General features: G+C 38.6%; 1 pseudogene; it reads left to right on the top strand.

The window, feature by feature from the left end:
• The first annotated feature begins 1,511 nt into the window (after positions 1 to 1,511).
• On the top strand, positions 1,512 to 19,041 carry LOC117481826 (annotated as a pseudogene).
• The last annotated feature ends 5,496 nt before the right edge of the window (positions 19,042 to 24,537 follow it).

Below are 24,537 nucleotides of genomic sequence, written 5' to 3'. Positions count from 1 at the left end.
TGACCCCCCTGGTCGATGGTATCAACATGAGAACTAACTACATTTCCTTTGGTAAGCTTTTCATTGGCTCAAACCTTTGTATCTCCAGAGAGCAGCTCGTTTTTTAAACTATTCATCATGCATGCAGCGCCCTCTAGAGGCGGCAGGAAGGAGCGAAACAGCTGAGTGCGCAGTCATCAACAACCATAGGGATTTGACTCTTAGTATTATACAGTCATATAGTACAATATTGAGGTATTTTGCATCAGTATTTCCATTTTCTGCTACTCTTTACTTCTTCTTTACTTTATCTCAGAGCCAAGGAGTGTACTTTGAACCTAATATTATTATTTCATATTAAGACGTTATTGAAGATTGAAGCAATGGTTTGAATGTGTCCTGTTGGCCTTCTCACTATATTCAAGCTGTCTTGGATTCACTAAAGAACTCTCTCTCTATCTCATATAGCCTAATTTAAGTACGTTTTAAAGAGCTTACCTTACCTTACCTTACATCTTTGTACTGAACTGACCCTGCAGCCTGCATTAACTCTTCACCTCTCACTTCTTTAGACATTTGGCGCCATCATTCATTCATCCGTGTAGATTTCACAGAACGGTCCTGATATCAGCGGGTCCCCCTCATCCTGCCTGTATTTTCATAACCTCCAGGACTCTTTGTATAATGCTGCTGGTCAGTAATGACAAAATAAACACACAACTACGGATCAGTCCACCAGTAAACACAGTTCATATGCACATCTATTGCTGACGTGAGCATGTGTAATGATATGAACTTGCATTAGTATGTTTTTTAAGACAGCTGACGTACTGTTTCAGGTGACTTGGTACTATAACCCTCTGATACTTTTACTTTTCTATGTGCTTTGTTTGTGTAAGAAGCTTGCAAGAATATACCATAAATCATGGTTTAGGTTTTTTAACTGACATATTGTCTTGTTTGACCTGCAGCAACTTTATTAAACTTTAAATTAGGTGTTTATTTGTATTCATTGTTCTTAAAAAAATTGGGAATGAAAGACTTTCATATCGAGGTGTTATGACATGTTTCTGACCTCAGTGACTTGAATTTGACATTTCAGATCAGATCAGATACAACTTTATTGTCATTAAATAGTACAGGTACTAGTAACAATATTTTAGAATTGTAAGTTCAGTGACTTGCATTTGACTCTACAGACTTGTATTTGACTTAATTTGCTTGTATTTAACTTCTGTGACTTGTATTTGACCTCATAGATTTGTATTTGACATCAGTGACTTGCATTTTTGACTTTATCTACTTGCAAATGTCAGCTTTAGTCTTATAGTCAATATCAGACAGTGCATTTAGAATTAGAGTGTGTGTGTCTGACTGCAGCAGTGAGTGTGTCCTCATGTGACCCTGACACGTGCTTTTTATTTTGGGTTGCTGCAGCCACAATATTCCATTCCCTTGCAGTGACGTCACTTCTATTTGCAAAATAATGTTATCCTCCCGTCCTTAGTATTATTTCACACCTGTGATTACACACATGAGAGGCTTTGAGCAGTCCGGTCACAGGCTATTTCCGTCCTAGAAATCTTATTAAGAGACTGACTGCGGCAGTGTGTGTATAGGTAGAGGGTGGAGGTGAGTGTGTGTGTGTGTGTGTGTGTGAGTGTGTGTGTGAGAGCTACCAGAAGCTGTGAAAGTCGCACTGCAGCGCGGTTTAACGTCGCCTGTCTGTCTTCCTTTCTTCCCCCACTCTCTGTCTGTTGTTCCCCCCGGTACCGAGTTGGGTCGAACCGCCGTTTTTTGTCCGGAAGACGTTCAGTAAAACGAGAACCGAACACCGGAGGGACCATGTTGACTCTCCTGACTTCCATGTATCTCGTGGTGAGGGCGGTGACCTGGGACGTGAGTTCAAATCTGTTAAATTAAACATGTTCACATTTAATTCAATGGCTTCATTGTCATATGCACAGCAGCTACGGTGTAGATATGGAAATGACAATATTAAGTCTGAAGCTCCTTCAACAATGCAACATACATAAGACATAACAAAACAATAACAACAATATTAATAGTGCAGGAAGAAACAGAGTAGATATAAAATATTGGACCAATATGCAAGTAATGCAGATGAAGTAAACTATATACATGTCAAATACAATAAGCTAAATGTTGCAGAGAATGTGTTGTGACTAAGTAAATGCAGAAGTCTACGTGGGACATTTACGTTATTACAACAGCAGATAGCAAGATAAAGTGAGTGAGAATAGACACATGCAAACGTTGTTAATAGTAAAATAATACAATAAGTATACAAATAATAAAAAATAGCAGATAAGTACACCATGGTTAAAAATAATTGGTATATTGTGACCATATAGAATAAGAATTAAAGAGGTAACTGGTACTGTAGGCCAATTGTAAATAAACTGAGAGAAAGAATTACAAAAGGAAATACAAAACATTAGGACAGATACAACCCATTTTGTCTCCCAGTGAGTATAAACATGTCTGCGTTATTCATGTTTATTTCATCATGGTTTATTTATCATATTGGTGACTGAAGGGGCAGTGGCGGTTCTAGAACAAGGAGAGGGGCCCAAAAAACTCAGTGAAAAAAGACAGTGTTCAGGGTTTTAATAATTTTTAATTCAGTATAAAGTCATAGCCCACCAAAAAACATGAAATCCAATTATTGGTTTTTGTGTCAGAGCTTGTCTCAATAACTTCATTAAAGTGTCATCAAACTACATGATTAAAAACGGAATCATTCTTGTAACTTTGTCTCAAGTTAAAGCACAGTCTTTGATATACGCTATCACAAATGGTATAGTTTCTTCGTCCAGAGGGGGGGTCTAAGTGGCCCCCCCTATCCAGAACCGCCCTGTTAACGGGGTAACACACAGATCCGGTGTTTTGCACCGTTCCGTTTTGTACACCTCAGGTGTGAACATTAGAGATATCTCTTCGTGTGTGAGTTAACCCGCAGGTCGTGTCTCTGACCCCGTCATTATTAATTCAGTGAGTCGTCTTCACCTGGACGCTTTGGCAAAACGCCACATCAAAGACAGCTGGTGTAAACAGCATCACATCCGGTCCATGCCTTCAAAATAAAAGCACTTTTTTAACAGGTCTGATAAGTTCAAGTTTAAGTCTTCATTTATTCATGTTACTATTTTTGGGAAACAGATAGTAAGAATTGGTTAGTTGGAGAAATGTAACAGAGGTCAAACAAGTACAACAGTTTGACTTTGTATAAATTAATTGAATCATAAGAAGTATAGTATTTTTAAAGTGCACAAGTTGGTCAGTGTCGTAATCATTCAACTCCTTTCCTGCTCTTTACAGCACTGATAACATTCTTGTCTATTATGAGAAATCAATTTGGAATGATGACATTAGTTAATTACTGCAAAAGGGACCTAGTTTACAAAAATAATGTAAATTTCTTCATGTACAAAAAAACATTTTATTTATTTATCCAGAACTAAATTGCCGTCTGAAAAATATAGCATCGGAAAACTTTCATTTAAGACACAAAGTACAATCCTATTAATACAATAGAAAATAACTACAATGATTATTGTGAGTAAAACAGATCACCAATGTTAATATGTTGTTCCTAGTAAGTCCCGTTTTCACACCCTTAAATGGGTCTAAAACCATCCTTGTTTGCGCTTTTATTTTGAAAGCTCTTCCGGGATGTGCCGCCTGTTCTCCCGCTGCAGATTATCAGCACCACGGTCAGCTCCTGAGAACAGCAGACTGTTTTAACTTCAGTCAACAGAACTCAGATCCAACATGGCTGCCCGTGCCCTTGATAGGCTGAAGGATAGACAGACTGTAATTTAAAACCCTTCATTGCTGAAACGTACACTCTCTCTCTGAAAGAACATCCCCCACATCCACGTCCTTCACTTTCACTCTGAGCTCTTTAGGGTTGTAGTTTATTGACAAAAGAATATAGGTCGTAAACATTTGAGTCATGATAGCTCAAATTGAACCATGGGCATCAATCTGTCAAGGCTTTCTGCAAGATGTGAAACCCAACTGCAAGACGTTGGGGGAGATGGAAGTGAGGACAAGTTGTTCCACACCAAACTGGAAAACCATTGCTTTTTGGACTGCGTCATTGTTGTGTTGAAACAGAAAAGGAGAGGGTCTTCCCAAAACTGTTGTCAGCTTTTTGGAAGAACGTTCTTGTATAAAACATCACTGTATGCTAGAGCATTAGGGTTTTCTCTAATTGGAGGTAAAGAATCCAAAGTCGGTAAAAAAAAAACCTAGTCAAGAATTACAGGTGTCCACGTACTTCCGGCAATTTTGCAAATGTATCACGTCATTGGTCAGTCAGAGTTGTATACCTACGATCCACTGTCCCTTGGTAGCATTCCCACATAGTTATACCCTCCAGTTTATACAAATATTTCTAAATTACATTTCACTTACGATTTATTTATAATCTTTTCTCTGTTAGCTTGCCGTCAGACGTCTCCAGAAAAAGATATTTTACTTTTGATTTTCAAGTGCATATCGCTAATGATACCTTTACTTAAGTAGGGTTTGCAGTAGTTTTACCTGTGTGTCAGTTGTTGGTGTTATTTCTTAGTAAAGGATGAGAGTGCTCCGGTGACTCTGGTGAACTCTCTGCTCTATAAACGTCAGCAGATCAGACGGCTCAGGGTTCCCTGCTGTGAGGCAACAGATAACTGTCTGATCAACAACAACTTAACACGCTGGCAACTGAACCCACTGACTTCCTGTAGTCTGGGAAGTGAACTTGACCTCAAGTGACCTTTGACCTCTGATCCCAGTCACCCAGAATAATCCAGAGACCCCACTGTGAGATCTGTGTGACAACAGGAGGAGCTGGGACAAAAAAAGTTGAGAATACAAATGACATTTGACTAAGCTCCATTGTATTTGGTTTGTGATAGGTATAATAAAGTGTGTAATTCAGATGTACTCTTGTTCTGAAATGTAAAGATAAGCTTTCATTTTGAAATACTCACAACATTCAACACATTCATTCTCCATTTTTACAAGCCACTAAGAAAAGGTCTGCAAAATTGGTTGATCATAAAAACATGCTTATTGTACTTGTCGGAGCCAAACTGCTGATTCAGCCTGAGGCAAATATCTCCATTATTGCTGTTGTTTTAGATCACACACATTTGTATTTAATTACAACGTCCGGTGTTTGTCACATGGGTCTTGTTTGTTTGTATTTAGTCCACCTGTCAGTAATTAGTATCACACTAAGATACGATGAGCTGGCTCGGACATTTCCTGTTCACCGTTCGGTCCTCTTCAAGTTCTTGTTTGATTATTTGAGTTATTAAACATCGTTAAGCTATAACTTCAGTTCAGTCAGACAACTCACGTGTTTCTTTAACATGTGTATTAGAAGCAGCATATAGTTGAGTTTGGCGTCTATAGGCTCGGGCCTCGTCACTCCACAGATATACATAGCACCATGAGTGATGATTAGATAACTATCCCCCCCGAGCCTACAGGTGGAAGCTGGGGTGGAAGCTGGGGTGGAAGCTGGGGTGGAAGCTGGGGTGGAAGCTGGGGTGGTGGTGGGGCAGGCAAGCAGCAGCGACGTGGAAGTAGCTGCAGCAATAGCAGCAGCAAGCAATGCATGGAGAGAGATCTGGCAGGTTCAATAGAGCGGCATATTAAGGAGACTCTGTTTGGTTGGTTGTAGAGCGGCAAGGGGCGTTATGTATGAATGCAGCATAAGTGCTCGAGTTGACTGCCTGAACTAGCTCGCAGGCTTCGCCCCATTACGGACTCTTTTAATTGAAAAGTGTCAAAGTGATGAACCTACCTGTTCATTGGGAGTTTTGTTGCTACAGTACTGTTTATGTTATATATATATTTATCTCCCTACGTGATGGTCTTCGTCAAAGTCTTCTCCCAACTGCATCTTAATGCATGAGCGCCTCATCCATTTGTTACATTTTGATTTTGATTCATTTTGCAGAAGAAAGATTAAAATGTAAAGATATTTTGACTAAGAGCTATCTGAATTAGCCTTCAATACGCAACACATGTAAATGATGTGTAGCATTGAAAGATAAACTTCTCTTCATGTCATAAAAAAATTACAATTCCTAGAAAAAATAACAAGGACTTGGTGTCATCAATGTTAACTAAAATCAAGTCACATTCAGAAATGTTATACATGTTCCCAAGTTAAATACGCATCAGTAAAAGGAAATGTAGTCATAAAACCACCCAAAATGCATAATAGCACTTATCACCTGTGAACTACATGGTAAAAGCATTTTTCATTTTATGGGACCCCTAAGTCACTCAAAGGATCATTATGTGAAGCTGCTTAGCTGCCTGCAGGCCTCAGAGGAATGCTGTTGGTGCACAGCGCTGCTCAATGTGCTCTCTTCACTGGGTAAATCTGTGAGCTTTATGGCTGTAATGGTTTATAAAACCCAGTGATTTACTTACTTGTTTGACGTATCACATGTTGATCTGAAAAGTAATTAAATATGTCAAATAAATGTGGGACAATATCAACCTTTGAGTTGTAGTGGAGAGGAGGAAAAGCATATATAGTAAAGTACATCAAATCTTTACTTAAGTATAGTACAGTCGAGTTTTGTTCTAGATAGGTTTCAGGAGATCCTTGAGATCTTTTAGGTGGTACTTGAGGAACTCCACATATTATTGAAGGGATTGGAAAGATGTTTGGAGATTCTAGAGGTACTTTATAATTTAAAACTACTCTTGTCTGTCCTTATGTGGTGGAGAAATCCTTGGTATATATTGCTGTGGCTGGTTGCACAAAACATCTTAGGTTTTATCCTTATATGTGACACCTAAGGCTTAATTTCCCCTTATTTGTTCCGCAGAAACCCTTAACAGAATTCCTCAGTTAAGGTCAATTGTAAAAGGCATCAACTCTATAAAATAAATGATGCCGTGGTAACCCATTACAGTTTATATGGGGACCTTTTGTTTGTTAGAAGTTTGCAAAGATCTGTCACAAACAAATGTTGTTTATTTGTTTGTCCTATACAATTTTTTAGCTGGAACATCTCGACAGCACCACAATATATAATTCAAAACAGTGTTTGACACATTTAAATTGTTGTTGAAAACGTTGTTTTGCAAAGCTAAAATTGAAAGCATATGTGGAAGTTCTTGAAAGGGTTACGGTACTTTTTTTGTGTTTTCCAGGGGTATTTATGGTGTGTTCACACATATAAATATTGACCTGTCTTTGTTATAAAGTATTTAGTATCTTTAAGTACTTTGAAGTCCATGAGACATTGACTTAAAGACAGAAAAAAGGCAGATTTCACGAAAAGTGGTGCAGTTCCGCTGCCGGCCACTAGGCGTCGCCAAACTGCCTCCTGAGTCTCAGTAAAAAAAAGACTCTTTCAGAAAATCCTCTTCCGTATATGGATTAGGGGGCGCGGTGCAAACAGCGCAGTGCATCATGGGAAACTGCGTTCTTTTTGTGCAGTCGGCTCGGTTGTTAAGGCTGTATCAAAATCATAAAAAACTACAAATCCCTAGTGAGTTTGGAGAAACCGTTTCACCGCCTGACTTTACAATACAAGCGCAGAGGTGACCCTTCCGTGCAGTCCAACTCTGAGCAGGGAGAACAGGCACATCACACCGAAGCATCTTCACCTCTTAGCTAAAATGGTAAGAAGCATCATTAGCTGCTTTACTGTATGTTTCTAAAGGTTTAATCATGTAACAGGAGTCCTCTTAACATTTTTTAAAGGTGTGCTAAATTATGCATTGAGAGTTGACATTGAGGAAGGGGTTGCAGCGTCAGAATTTAATCTCACTTTCTGCTATTTTCTGGACCTTTTGCATGTTCTGAATGAATGTTTAAAGAACCACATTTGTTATACGCAGTTGCATCACTGACGTTAAAGGTGGTTTCTCAGAAGATGCAAGGTTATCTTCTGCAGTCCTGAGTTGTGTTTCCGTTGTTTTAACACTTGCTTGTACATTCATGCATCTGCCTCCATTTTAGTCAGCAGGCAGTGGCGTGGCGTCACGTCATCATCGGCCTTTGTTTTATTCAGTCGCGACAACCAATCAAGACAGGAGATTCATCAGTTTGAAACTAGCTTCACAAAAAAAAAAAATCGCAATTTAATTTAGATTTCTTGATTTTTCGATAAGTAGCAGCCAGTTAAAATGTGATACCTGACTTAAGTTCAACCACCCTTCAATTCGGCTTGCATATTAATCACCATGCATTATTTATAGTACTTGAATTTGGCTGCATCCAGTATTTGGCACAGTTAAGCATTGTGTGATTAATCATTACAAATCATGTTTCTTTGTGCTGCTGGATGGATGTGATGCATGCCGAATTAAAGAGGGATATCAGTTGCTTCAGATAAAGTCTAAAGTTAAACTGAATGTCCTCCCCCCCCTGAAACATTATGCAAGGTCATTTTACATTGCACGGATTTCTTAATGAAGTTTGGTGCCAAGTCCTCTTTGTACAAAAGGGCAGAGGAGAATGAAGGCCTTGTGAAGCAGCAGTGAGGTTTCCATCTGTTAAATACAAGCTCTTTTAACTTCAGACCAACAATGCATGTTACTGCCGCCTCGTTTCCTTCCTATCTAGGTCAATGACAAAAAAATGTAATCCATGTTTCCCCCCCCTAGGCCGAACCAATCCGTGTTGTGGTGACTGGCGCTGCTGGTCAGATTGCCTACTCCCTGCTGTACAGCATCGCAAAGGGAGATGTGTTCGGGAAGGAGCAGGTGAGATTACATAACCGGCAGCAGAGCCCCTTTTCCCCCTGAAAGCTGCACAGACTGTGTGCATGTTACATAATGTCCTCATCATGAATAAAACAGGGTTTCATGTGGGGTTTGCCATCTGCTTAGCTGTTGAGACCTTAACAGTGAAATATCTTACTTGAATAATACTATACTATTTGAATATCTTCCGAAATGTACATTTTTCTTTTTTACGTCAGCACGGCTTTATTGTACTTTTCCGTCACATTGAATAAGCTGATTGGTTGCTTAGGATAAGGATCAGACTCGGCTATTGATATGAAACTGTACTATTTTGTAATATTTATCAGCAGCTATTGAGTGTTTTTTATCTTTTAGCAGTGTTTGCATCATCCTCAGAAATCCTGAAATGTTCCCTAAGTGTCTTATGGATGTGATGCATGCCGAATTCAAAAGTACCCTATAGTATATAGAAAGACTATTTCATTTAGTGACATGTTGTATCTGATCATGCCAATATGCAAGGTCAAGCTACCATTCAAGGTTTTTTTTAATGGAGTTAAATTCTCTGTTCCTCTGAGCAGTGCTTTTAACGTGAAAACTCTGTTCATGCTGCAGGATTTATACACTTGTATTTATCTAATTCAGGAAATGTATTGGCATTGAGTCATAAAGAATAATACGCTTAACTACTCTATAGATTAAAAGGTTATATAAGAAAGAAATAAGATGGCAAATGAAGCGTCAGAAACTCTCATTTTATCTGTAAAAGTTGCCTTACAATTACAAAGAAATGCATTACTGATAAAAACGTTTTTTTTTAAGGTAAGAAAACATTTGGGAATCTTCCTTAATACCTTTTATGTCTGCCAGAAATGCTGAGTCACCATGATGCAAGTTTCCCAAAAAATGAACATTTTAGAATTACGGTTTTCTAATGCATCATGGTCATAGCTGTTTCCAAAATCCACATTTCCTTCACAGGTAATGCTTTGTGGATTTTAGGGTGATTTTTCTTGTTGTTGTTTCTCAGCCCATCACCTTGATCCTGCTGGACATCCCCCCCATGCTGCCCGTGCTGGAGGGAGTCGTCATGGAGCTGCAGGGACTGCGCCCCCTCCCACTGCTGAGGGGTGAGAAAACACTCTGCTGATGCATGGTTCATACACTAATCTGACCTTTAAATTATAAATGAAATGCATTTAGTTTCCCCAAAGCTTTAGACTGCTCTACAAGGTTTAAGATAATACATATTCAGTGTTTCCTCTAAGTATTAAAGGTACAGTAGGTAGGGTGTGCTGATTCCTGGAGTAACTCAATAATAGTGCTTCATTTCTGGAGATGTGATGTTCAAATGTATCTTGTCGTCAAAAGTGATAAAATGTTCTGTGAATATTTTAGTGTAAGTAAATTAAAGAAGAAGCCTTACAAAACAACTATTTGTGAGGTCTGAAAGGGTTTCATCTTTGAATGTAATCCTAGTATGTTCATTAATAATGTAAATGGCTAAATTAGACTGATAACTGGCATCATTGTAAAGCAGTTTGCCAATTATATAATAATAATAATTTCCTTAAAAGAAGTCGAATTGAATGCAGAATAATTCATTTTAATTTGGAAGATTTTACTCTGGTGAGACTTAAGATGTTCAGGAATAAACTTTAACTAATATTCACTTTAAGGACATTTTTTGTATTTAATTTCCTAATTAATGTCACTCTAAATTTATTATTTACTTGCATTCAATTCACTTTTGAGCTGAGGGATATCTTATCTGTTCTATACAGCAGCTAACGGAGACAACCCCGCTGCAGCAACATAGTGAGGATATTTGTATGTACTTATATTAATAAGTAATTAAAAAAACAAAGGGTATGGGATGAGGTGCGTTTTTACAAACACATGTCAGTTATTTCAGTTCTTAAAACTCCTCTGTGAAGCAACACTAGAGTATTGCAAACCTCCTATGAGGAAGGAAACCTGCACAACGAATATTTTTTTTAAATAGTTCCTGTAATCTCAGTAACAATTGTTAGAGCTAGATTTTGTTCATCCCTCAGAGAAGAACACGATGTTAAACTAACATTCTCCGCTTTAAGGAGTCTGATAAAACGACAGCAGCTGGTTTAATGTCGACCACATGTCTCTGCATCTGGATCACATTTTAATGCCGAGCACGCTGTGTGTAAATTTGTCCTTCAAAACCTCCGCACTGCTGCTGTGTGGAGGAGGAGGAAGGAGGGTCTAAACCCAGGCCTCTGATTGGCCGGTGGTTAAGACACCACAGTAGCCAATGAGATCAGTGGTGGGACAACAATGAGGGGAAGTGAACCCTGTCTGAAGTCCACTCTGATAGCACTTTAACTTCTAATGACAGACAGAAAACACATCCTATCAGGATCAGACGAGCCGGCAGGAGGGAAGTTGAGAAAAACTTTTTTCTGAGACAAAGAACGACTGAATTAAGTGAAAATCTTCCCAAAGTACATATAGTCGAGTCAGTAATTGAAGAAAATTGTAAAAACGTCAGAATGAAGGCTACGTTTTTCTTTTAAGTACCTTATCAGTACCAATACTTCACCTTATCGTTATCAATACGTTTCTACAGTCACCTCCTGTCACCTGTACACACAGGTAAGATATCCATGAGCTCAGGAGGTTGATAATGGATGCCAATAAATAATACAAATAATGTGTGTTGGAGAGTAAATAATTGTAAGAAATAAGAAATTCTCCTTTTTTTTTCTTTTTTAAGAATTGTTAAGTTGAAGAGCTTAATTCCAAAATACAAGATTCGTTCTTCCCCAAAAAATATAAACTGCATTCAATACCGCTATTTATACATCTGATCAAGAAGATAAACGCACAGCTTAATAGGCAAACTACTTTGATTTGATTAATATGATATAGCAACTATTAATTAACATTAAACAGACAATTGAAAACCTTTCAGTTCCAGTTAATTCTACTTAAAAAAACACTCATCTCTCAGAGGGGCGTGGCCAGCAGCAGCTCATTAGCATTTAAAGCAACAGACACAGAATCAGCACTTTTAAAACAGGGCTGAAACAGAGGGGATTATGGGATGCTGCAATGATCTGTTTGATGTTTCAGCCAATCAGAGACATGTTTTGTATATATCTGAGACCTGTAATATATTGATGAAAAACAGTATAATAGGGGACCTTTAAAGTAAAGTGGATACACAATGACGATATGCTATCATGAAGCTATGAGAAGCTAAGTATAAGCACATGCAAATAAGACCGTAGTTTGCACTGAATATATGTACAAATATATAAAACAAAAAACATAGCAAAAACGTTACTTGTACTGTAAAAATAAGTATATAAAAAAAACATGTCATGCTAGCGCTACATGCTAATACCAGAGTTTCTGTATTTTCACTTATTTTTCAAGGACTGCAGATTTGAACATAATTGAACACATTTGCACTTATTAATAACAATACTTATAATCCTAATAATAAGTATTGTTTCTAATGAATATAAACTCATCCCATGCTGTTCCTCTCCTCCCCCTCAGAGGTGATCCCCACTGACAAGGTGGAGGTCGGCTTCAAGGACATCGACGCCGCCATCTTGGTTGGCTCCATGCCGAGGAAGGAGGGGATGGAGAGGAAGGACCTGCTGAAGGCCAACGTGGCCATCTTCAAGACTCAGGGCTCCGCTCTGGACAAGTACGCCAAGAAGACCGTCAAGGTGACTCTTTAATCCGACATTTCAGCGGTTCCCAACCTCTGGTTTTCAAATAATTTGCAAAACATTATGATTTGTGTGGAAACATTTTCATTATTAGATTTTTTTATTTGAACCTCCTTTCCTTTCTTCTTTCTCGATCCTCCTTAGCAACGGTCATTATCAGTCCTTGACAGCGGTCTGTTCTACTGGATTAACAACGTGTCACATGTTCTGAATTGACCAATCAGAACTTTATTTAGCCTCTGTATTGTTTATGGTTGAATGTGGGCCGCGAAAACATTTTTAGATTCTTAAGTGGGCTCTGAGTTGAAAAAGGTTGGGAACCGCTGCTCTATTTCATTATATTTAATGTCAATTATTTATAGACCGAGGTGTCCCACAGGCTCATGTCGACTCAGCGTGTATTTATAACTTCTGGGAGTTTTAGTCACACCACAGGGAAATGAAAGTGCTCATCCAGCGTCTTTCCTCTAACAAAGCTGTTTCTCTGCTGTCACGTTAACTCTTAAAGCAGCTTCATGTTTCTACAGAGATACAATCTTGAAAGTCGATTCTTCTTCCTTCCTCTTCTTCACATTCGGACGTTTGATTTCTGTTCTGGTTTTGCACCTGCTGCAATAGCAAATGTGTGAAATCGTACATCACACAGACTTGGTACTAGGAGATCAGGCCGCTCTCTGTCCGATCAAAATGAAGCTAACATCAGTGTTTTAAATATACTTTGGCTAATGTCTAGATCATGTGTGTCAAAATCCATTTCACTACAGACCATACTGGGACATGAGGATCACATCAAGAGCCAGTCATATGGTTTTCATTGCGTGTCCCATATAGTCTACTCACAACGACCTGCTCCTCATAATTCCCCCAAAAAAGTCAAATAAAGATTCTGCTCAGTCTGTTATCTAGGTGCATTATTACTAACCAAACGGCTACTCACAACAAGCTGTTTCCCTGGCAAATGGTTGTGTGGGACATTTATTCAAGTAATTAGTTATTTATCATATACTTGACATGTCCCATATCTTCTAGCATTCTGACTTCTGCAAATAAAACGGTTTAATCCAGTCGAGCAAACTCATGTGCTGCCTATTTCAACAGATGTAAATATGATGCATTAGTGTTAGCATGCATTAAGCCACTTCAATAGGCCTATTTCTAAACACCAGATATCTTTTCTCTGATGCAACTTCTTTACATTTTCTCCAGCTACAACAATTGAACATTTACAAGGGGCTGAATTTGACTCGCGAGCCATGAGTCTGACACACGTGCTCTAAATAATGTCCTGGCTGCAGTGCATGTGTGAAACGGGTTCAAGTGAATCCAAAGCATTCAGTTAAGCAGGAAGGCCCCCTAATGATTTAAAGTCCACCACGAGTCCAGCGTCAGTGTGACGAAAGAGATTTCTACTGAGGTCAAAGGTCAGAGCGTCACATGTGGAGAAGAGAAAACAGCCTGATGTTGAACCCCTGTGAGGACTTTAAACCACAGTCACACCAGGGAACATCGGAGGGAACTGACTTCTCTGTTTGTTTATTGAGAAACTTGACGTTATTTCTCTCCTCTTGTCTAAAATGGCCAAAAAGGTCAAATGGCAAATACAAATGTATGCAGTCAAATATAATTTCCCCCTCTATAAGTTTACTTTTAAAATAGTAAAAGATGGCTTCAATTTGGATATCTCCTCTAATTTCTAACTAACTTCCTTTGTTTCTTATCAGTCCACTATTTCTACAACATGTGTTTTATTTCATACGGAAAATATATCCTGTGTTGACATTTATATTTGCATGTCAGTAGAAATCATCACAATCAGTCATTTAATGAAATATCTAGAAATAAAGAAAACACTGTGTTCTGAAATCTTTGGTTTTTGATATGTTTCAGGTTTTGGTTGTTGGAAACCCAGCGAACACCAACTGTCTGATCGCCTCCAAATCTGCTCCGTCCATCCCCAAAGAGAACTTCTCCTGCCTGACCCGCCTGGACCACAACAGAGCCAGCTCCCAGGTACACACACACACACACACACACACACACACACACACACACACACGTGCAGTTTAAGGTTGGTCATGTTGCTAGCTTTTGTTGCTACCTTTTTAAAACAAATGCGACATAACGGCTCATTCAAGTCCGTAGGTTCGTTGATTTGGCTTGAATCCAAAATATTCCAACACCCGAGATGTGGTATTAGGTTTTGCAACCACTTCCATTTAACTTCAAATTCCCCTCGAGTAAGTCACACGTTGTCTCCTGCTTGTCTCTATATTATTCATTTGGCTGCTACGCTGCTGCACACGGAGTGTCCTGACCTGGCTGTGTGGAAGCCCCGCCCCTCACAGCGCGCCGGGCTAAAATGCTGGTCACATCCTTATGTAAACAAACACGCATGTAAACGGCAATTTATCGAGCTCAGATAAGTTATCGAGTCCATTTTTATTTATCGTACAATAAGTCAATTTATTGATTATCGCGACAGGCCTACACACACACACAAACATAACCTTAACCTTACACTAACTAATATTAAACCTTAAGCTAACATGTTGCCCTCCAGCTGCTCTTTGGAGAAGGGAAATCGACTTATCCAAATGCAATATGTTTATCAAAGACCAGTTTTCAAGCAAAACAGTTTGTTCTAACATTTTTAAAACTGTAAAGGTGTAATGTTGGAAAATTGAATTCAGTATGGATTTTTTTGCATGTGTTAAAATCAATATAACTTGGTATTGGTCAATCCTCCATCTCATTCCTGATTGAATATCTGTACATGCTGAATTATATGAATACAAAAACTGTAACAAATGGAAAATATGAGAAGGGGAGAAGTTAAGTAAAGTTTTATAAAAAAGTATCAGACATTTGTTTATTAGGTTTTTTCTACATTTAAGAAATTATATATTTTGGTACAATAAACATGGTAGATGGAAGAAACATAAACAAATTATGCAAAAGTCAAGAATCAAACAGAAAATAGGAATTTTCCAAAACAGTCAAATATATCTATAAAAAAAGGAAAAATTACTGTTTATTTACATCAATATTTTGTTCCATTTATGATCACCAAGTGACGATTTAAAGTTATTGTTGGCAATAACTGTATGCTTAACAGAATAACTGATGTTGTGTCTGTCCCTGTCCTGCAGGTGGCGATGCGCTGCGGTGTTTCTGCGGACAAAGTGAAGAACGTGATCATCTGGGGGAACCACTCGTCCTCCTCAGTACCCCGACGTGCACCACGCCAAGGTCACCGTCAAGGGAGTAGAGAAGGACGCCTACGACGCCGTGAAGGACGAGGCCTGGCTCCGAGGAGACTTCATCTCCGTGAGTCACACATTATTATAAAATGTTTTATATATTCCTACACATTATTATTATGTCTTCTATTATGCCTACTCTGTTAAATAATCCAAATGGCATCACTTCAGTGCAATCAAGCCTTTAAAACCAGGAGAAGGCAACACTAATGATGTTACATTATCCCAAATGTAAGATGATATCTAGTTATGATATCTCTATATCTATATATGTTGCTTAGCCCCAGGAAGAACAGCTTCACTTCTTACATTCTTAGTGTAATGTATGCCTTCATTTGACCACAAAAACGTTTTTATTCTAGATATTACAGGTTCAGGTTTTGTAGTTTCTGTCCTCTTCCCTAACCTTCCCCTCCTCCATCCTACTGGCCATACTGGCTAATCACCTGAGCTCTATGAAGTGCCCCGATAAAACAATCATCTGTTTGTCATCTTGCAATCTACTTATTCATCTAAATAGTATCACCGCAATAAACCGTATTTAATTTCGTCTTAATGTACAATATTTAATTAATATTCTGTTTCTTGTATATATCATATCCTGTTGACATGTATATAGACTTCTTGCACAATTTTGTATATGTATTTTATTATATATGTTGCATTGTTGGAGGAGCTCGGGTCAGAAGGATGTCATTGCTGTTTCTACACTGAGTGCATACGACAATAAAACCTTTGAATCTTTGAATCTCTCCTCCTCCTTCAGACGGTGCAGCTGCGGCGGCGCCGCCGTCATCAAAGCCCGTAAACTGTCCAGCGCCATGTCCGCCGCCAAGGCCATCTGCGACCACATGAGGGACATCTGGTTCGGCACCAAGGACGTGAAGTCAAGCACAGAGACAGATTTGACCATTTCTGACATGTCTTACACTATGTGGTCTTTCTCACGGTGTTCTCACTTTTTACTATACGCTAATTTAGAAAAACGATCACATTTTTATTGAGATTAATACACAACAACATGTTTCTACATAAGAAAAATTAAAATTAGACAACAGCAATTACTTACAAAATACAGAATACATATGTAAGCTAAAAATAATACCAATAATACAGACAAACAGAAATAAAATAAAACCAACCCAACCCTCCCTCCCAGACATATAACGACAACATATTTTTGATCACAGATGGTCTTTTTTTATTTTATTAATTTAAATAAAGATGGTAATTTTATTTCATGCCAAACAATGACATGTATTCTGTGAATTGTGAGAGTGTTGCGGTGGATTGGAGTATGACGGGACATAAAAAGTACTCGCTAAAAACCAGGCTGATCATTTATGGGTGAAATAACTATATTGCATTATTCTTAAATTGCAAAATAACACGGGAACATTGCAACATTTTTCGAAGATATGATCATTCAAACATTTACTCGGATGTACCAAATTCAGATTTCCTTTGTTGTTTTTATGTGGTTTTGAACAAACAGGCACCACAGTACCTGACACTTATGATATATTTGTTGTTGGACGTGTTTTTTGTTGTTGTTGACTTGTTGGTTTCCTGTTTACAGGGTGAGTTCATCTCCATGGGTGTGTACGCCGGTGGAAACTCCTACGGCATCCCAGAGGATCTCATCTACTCCTTCCCCATCGGATCAAGGTGAGTGAGTCTGTCCATGGAGATTATAACTTCTGCTTCTTTATTCTCACTCTCATTTGGTAAATGTAATTAAATGATCATGATTTAGATTCTCTAGAATTCAATTTGTAAGCAGGGAATTCTCTGCAGCACCACAATACTTAATAACACAATTGCAAATATAACAATAGTGTGTCTCCTAAGATTTGGATATTGTCCAAATTGGGATTTTAAAAACACTTGATTAATTGTTCAGCCCTGGAATCTCACCTGCACACATTGAATTAAACCATACGTGAAAATGTACAAAAGCCATTTGAAGTGTTCAAGTTATTAATCCTGTAGCAGATGTATCTGGAATATGCAAGCAGCTGAAGAGTCTAAGAGTTCAAAGATGACTTTTTCCCATTAAAATGTTCATTAATGGGAAATATCTTTTGGGGAGATTACGAGGAAGAAGTGAGAGAAACCAATATGTGACCTGCTCCATCGAAATCAGTCGCATTGACCCGAAGACACATTTTGGAGTTGTATACACTGTTGGAAAGAAGAGATTCCTAGCTTTCTAATGATATCAGGATTGTTTTTGTACTCCAAATATTAAGCACAAATATGTCACATTATATAATGACTGTCACCGAGTCATCATTTTGAGAAAAAGGCCTTCAAAGTTTCCTCTTCTCTGGAATCCATCGATCTGATTGATTATTAGCGGAGCAAATGATCAAAGTAGTAACGGAGGGAAGATATTTTCGTTTGGATTACTGGTCTGGGGGAAGCTCGCGAGTGTGTGTGTCTGTATGTGTGTGTGTGTGTGTGTGTGTGTGTGTGTGTGTGTGTGTTGTTGTGTAAATTTTGCGTTTGTGTGTATTGTGTTTGTTTTCCCGGGGAAAACACTCACGAGAAACACCGGCTTGTTGTTATGCGTGCTGTGACGTCTCCGTTCTCCGCTTGTAATTATGCCGTTACAAGCTTCAAACTTGTATTTATCATCTGAATTTGGCAAAAATAAGTTTCATATTCTGAAAGCCAAGACTTTGTTTATTTAAAATCAAACAAAACACCCGAACCCCGAAAAACTATTTTTTTGCGCAAATCCACGTTTATTATGAAATGAGCCGTTGCCACTTCCGACTGATTTCGATAGAGCGGGTCACATATGATGATGGCTACATTTAAAGCCTATCAAAATGGACAAAATAAAATAGCTTGACGTCTGACCATTCCTTCTTTTTCCCTTACAGAATAAGACCTGGAAGATGGTGGGCGGACTCCCCCATCAACGCCTTCTCCCGCGCCAAGATGGACGCCACGGCGGCTGAGCTCGTGGAGGAGAGAGACAACCGGCGATGGACTTCCTGTCCCAGTGACTGACTCCCCCTGCTGGCCAACTGCAGCAACTTCACCTAGACCCCCAGAAAGAGTTGCTGCTCGAAGCTCTGAAGAAGAAACTCTCCACTCGTATTAACCGTCCCAGGCTGCCCAGTGTGTGTTTGACAGAGTGTGTGTGTGGTGTGTGTGTCACTAGGTCACTTCTTCTCCAGGTTGTCAGAATAAACCTATTTAACAACCACAACAAGTCTGCAACCGAGAGAATGTCTGTGTTGGTAGATGATAACGCACACTAGCTGTCCAGAAACTGTAACGGATCATGTTGTCACAAATAAAACCACAAAGAACTGACCCAACAAAAACATGTTTATATGCTTCTTTCATGCTCAGAAGTCTCAGAGTGGTGCAGGAATGAGTCCCTTAAACACGGACAGCATTTTTTGCACTTCCGGTTTCCCCCAAAGTTGCCGTGGTTTTTTTAATGGTAAGTTCCTAAAATAGGGTCTTGGTTAGCACAGCCTTAAAGGTCCTATATCATACTGTTTTTATCAATATATTACAAGTCTCAGATATATACAGAACATGTTTCTGATTGGCTGAAACACCAAACAGATCATTGCAGCATCCCATAATCCCCTCTGTTTCAGCCCTGTTTCAAAAGTGCTGATTCTCTGTCTGTTACTTTAGATGAAAATAAGGAGCCCCTCCCCACGCCCCTCTGAGAGATATCGGTTATTAAAAGAACTCAATGGTGCTCTAGGAGGAGATCCAGGTGATAAGGTGGGGGGGGGGGGGGTTACCTTGGTTGGTGATTGGCTAATGGTTACACAAGCCAAAACATCGTTATGACATCAAGTGGATCTGATCAGCTCATTTTCAGACAGGTTTTTATAGAAATGGATCAGGACAAAAGAGAGAGAATTTGTTCCTGAAACTTTCAGAGTCTCTTTACACAGAGGGGACACATGTTGATGTAGAAGAGACATGAAGAAGAGGGGACACATGTTGATGTAGAAGAGACTGAAGAAGAGGGGACACATGTTGATGTAGAAGAGACATGAAGAAGAGGGGACACATGTTGATGTAGAAGAGACATGAAGAAGAGGGGACACATGTTGATGTAGAAGAGACATGAAGAAGAGGGGACACATGTTGATGTAGAAGAGACATGAAGAAGAGGGGACACATGATGAAGAGAGAGAGGGACACATGGTGATGTAGAAGAGACATGAAGAAGAGGGGACACATGTTGATGTAGAAGAGACATGAAGAAGAGGGGACACATGTTGATGTAGAAGAGACATGAAGAAGAGAGGGGACACATGGTGATGTAGAAGAGACATGAAGAAGAGGGGACACATGTTGATGTAGAAGAGACATGAAGAAGAGGGGACACATGTGTGATGTAGAAGAGACATGAAGAAGAGGGGACACATGTTGATGTAGAAGAGACATGAAGAAGAGGGGACACATGTTGATGTAGAAGAGACATGAAGAAGAGGGGACACATGTTGATGTAGAAGAGACATGAAGAAGAGGGGACACATGTTGATGTAGAAGAGACATGAAGAAGAGGGGACACATGTTGATGTAGAAGAGACATGAAGAAGAGGGGACACATGGATGTAGAAGAGACATGAAGAAGAGGGGACACATGGTGATGTAGAAGAGACATGAAGAAGAGGGGACACATGTTGATGTAGAAGAGACATGAAGAAGAGGGGACACATGTTGATGTAGAAGAGACATGAAGAAGAGGGGACACATGGTGATGTAGAAGAGACATGGACGAGGGGACACATGTTGATGTAGAAGAGACATGAAGAAGAGGGGACACATGGTGATGTAGAAGAGACATGAAGAAGAGGGGACACATGTTGATGTAGAAGAGACATGAAGAAGAGGGGACACATGGTGATGTAGAAGAGACATGAAGAAGAGGGGACACATGTTGATGTAGAAGAGACATGAAGAAGAGGGGACACATGTTGATGTAGAAGAGACATGAAGAAGAGGGGACACATGTTGATGTAGAAGAAAGAGACATGAAGAGAGGGGACACATGTTGATGTAGAAGAGACATGAAGAAGAGGGGACACATGTTGATGTAGAAGAGACATGAAGAAGAGGGGACATGTTGATGTAGAAGAGACATGAAGAAGAGGGGACACATGTTGATGTAGAAGAGACATGAAGAAGAGGGGACACATGTTGATGTAGAAGAGACATGAAGAAGAGGGGACACATGTTTGATGTGAAGAGACATGAAGAAGTGGATTTTGCAATAATAGGTGACCTTTAAAGGTGGGGTAGGTAATTTTGGAGAACCAGCTCGAGGGCGCAAGAATTTGAAAATACACAACCGGAAAAAATCTGCCACTTCCTTACAGAGCCCCTCCTTCAACACACCGAACGCGCCGATGACCAATGAGGGCACGAGACAAGTTGTGCACAGATGGAAGGCTGACAGGCAGGTAGGCCATCCAGTTATTTTAGCCGGGCTGGGCTAAAATGATTGGTCGTGCTTTTTACAGTACTACGGGCTTCCACAGATGACATTTTTTGATGGATTTTTTGTCAAAGCACTTCAGATATTCATTGCTATCGGGATGTTAAGAGCATTCCATGGAATATAACAAAAAGTGTATCTCGAGCGGTTTCTCAAACTTACCTACCCCACCTTTAACATGCCGATAGCAATGAATATCTTAGTGCTTTGACAAAAAATCCATTAAATGTCATCTGCAAAATGGGGAAGTAGAGTTACAAATTAAAATTTCAGAGGAAGAATGGTTTCAAATGTTCGCGACGCAATTTACATCCACAAACTCATTAGTATGGAGGGAATTCTGCTGGAAGAACCTGACTCGCTTTTTCATAACACCCAAAATAAAGAGCAGGCAACTTGGTGTACAACAACAGTGTTGGAGGTTGTGTGGCAACATGGAGGCTGACCACTCACACATTTTCTGGAACTGTACAAAGATAAGGTCATATTGGGAGAAGGTTAATGCAGTTGTTCAAAATTATTTTGGGTTATGGAATCCCAAATACCTGCCCGGTGATGTAATCTTGGGAACATTAAGGATGTTGTGATGGGAGGCGGATCTATATTTGATTACGGTTTTACTTGCAGCGAGTAAGAAAGCTATAACTAGGAATTGGCTTAATGTGAACGCTCCGAATCAGGAGCAGTGGCTGGGAAATTGTTCAAGATATTTTCGTCATGGAAAAGCTGACATATGTTTTGAGAATCCAAGAGAATGCATTCAATAGGAAATGGGAAAAGTGGAATATTTACATGGTTGACACCAATGAGTAAGTGAATGACTAATTCAATCCTGTACGTATGTGTGAATATTGAAGGTCTTCAGACAACTAATATTTATTGTGCTTTATTTTACAACTGATTTGTGTGTATTATGTTTTGTTGTTCTGTTTATTATTGTTGTGAAAACTCATAAAAGCATAAGTGTAAAAAAAAAAAAAAAAAATGTCATCTGCTGTGCTCTGATCTTCTTCTCTGATTTATTTTAATAGAGAATAAATGAATAAAAAAACAGTTTTAATATGAAGGATTATGAACTGAAATCCATCTGAAGCTGTGAGGGTTTCTTTATTTCCTCAGTGTTTGTTTAAAAGGGGTCGGTCTCTCTGCTTAACTTCAGGTTCAGATTCGTACATGACAGGTTTACCACTTATTTAATATATTTATGAAATGCTATTATGCTTTGTCGAACCTCACAGTATATATAAATATACAGTTTCTGTCTTCAAGCTAGGTTAATTGATTAAAAACTAAATTATAAAAGTAAATTGTAATGTTTAAGGCAAGTGAATTATAAAAGAAAAAGCTAAAGGGGAAATACTAGTTTACTTTTTATATAAACCATGTTTACCTAGCTAGATTAAGTGAAAAAATACCGGCAATAAGTCTTACTTTAAAAGGGGACACTGTATCATGCAAAATGCACTTTTTCATGTCTTTTAAACATAAAGATGTGTCCCCGGTGTGTCGGGGAACTCACGCAGCGTCAGAAAATGAAACCCTCTCTCTTTTCCTCCGTACTCAAATCTCTAAAAACGGGGCTGATCCAGATTTGCGTCCGATACGACGTAATATCGGAAAGTTGCTATCAGAAACAATGCCCGACTGTTTTGGACGTAATATGGTCGGTGTTTACATTAGCATCGCTAACACTCAGAGCTAACCTGTACTGGAGAGCATGTGTGTGAAGAAGCAGGAAATAAAAAGGAACTCACCTTGTGGTATAACCGGCAAGAGAGAAAGCCTTTGAGCTCCATACTGTTTCAGAGATAATCCTTGATAATCCATGATATGGCGTTTCATCACGGCAGTATTTAGTTTAGACAGTAGCTGCCGGGTCCCGCATAAGCTCCGCCCTCTTTTTTTTTTTTAAAATCTCTTTTTTTTTTTAAAGCTTTATACCCGAAATCAGCACTTTTGAAACAGGAAGTGAAATAGAGGGATATGAGGCATGGCTAGAATGAGTGATCTGTTTGGTATTTTGAGCAAAACACTTCATAGACATGTTTTTTATATCTTTTTATATATCTGAGACCTATGCTATAGCCTAAAAATAGCATGATAGGTGACCTTTAAATAACACAGCTGATCAACAACTGGATCATTGGGATTTGAAGTAAATGAAGACAGAGTATCAAAGTGAATAAATATGTATTTAGCAGGAAATGATTGTAATGCATTACTCTTTTTAATGTTGAAGCTACTTGTTATATGTTATAATGCTGCAGTGGAGTTGGAGAAAGGTAAATGTGACTCCTGACTGTTTCTAAGAGAGAATCAAAACAACTCCATAAAATCAAACACGTGGCACAGCTCCAGTATGCCATGCTTTACCCCTCACATGTTTTCTGCTGATTCTCCTTCATCAGGGTGGGAGCTTCTTTGTTACAGCAGGTTAACAACATGACTTCACAAAAGGAAATATAGATTTCATGAGTTTGGCTGTCAATTCATGTTACGGTTTAAAACAGATGTTTGAAGGGATGCAATGCAAAAAATAAGAAGAGATTAAATCATTAAGAATTATTTATTTATATTATAGTTTGTTGTACAATTGTCTTTTGTCATTTATATTTGTAATTTGTCACATATGACAGATTCAACCTGAAGAAACCAATATCAAGTTCAGAGACACATTTTCTGCTTCAAACTGCTGGTTATTGAATCATAAGATATCTGAAGCAGCATTACAAATACTAAACTTCATTCTACAGCTGTGATTCCTTTCAGGTTGATAACAACATTACATTTTCAATCATAATAAATGTTATTGTCCATGTATACAGTACGGAAAACGTCCCAAAGAAACATTGCAACAATGAAAGAATGAAATAGAAGTATTAAATGACTTGCCCGTGGAGAGTAAAACAATATATCCATATCTAAACATAATTCATCAAAAGACCTACAAATATCAAAAGAAGTGAATTACCTACCCCACCTTTAAAGCTATAAACACATTATAATAAAGTATAACAAAATGATAAACTATAAAAATGAACAAATAATTAGTTTGTTGCACTGAGACTTTGAGTAAAACGTGTAAAACTCTGTAAATAAAACATGATCAAATCTTTTTAACATTTAAAATCTTACAGACTCAAATTAAATTCTGATTATCATCTGTTGTTTTTTACCTTGATTATTTCAAAAGGATCTAGACGGACGAAGTCAGAATAAAGTCTGAACTAACACTCCTGAACATCACAGAGGAATCTCACTTGACAGATTTGATATCAGCAGTTTTAGCATCACCAGCTTTTAAAATACTGAAAAATGGGAAGAGTTTCTCAGTGAAAGTGTCTGTGAG

The sequence above is a fragment of the Trematomus bernacchii genome, unplaced genomic scaffold, assembly GCF_902827165.1.
Source record: "Trematomus bernacchii unplaced genomic scaffold, fTreBer1.1, whole genome shotgun sequence".
Lineage (NCBI taxonomy): Eukaryota > Metazoa > Chordata > Actinopteri > Perciformes > Nototheniidae > Trematomus > Trematomus bernacchii.
This window is presented reverse-complemented; position numbering and strand designations above follow the sequence as displayed.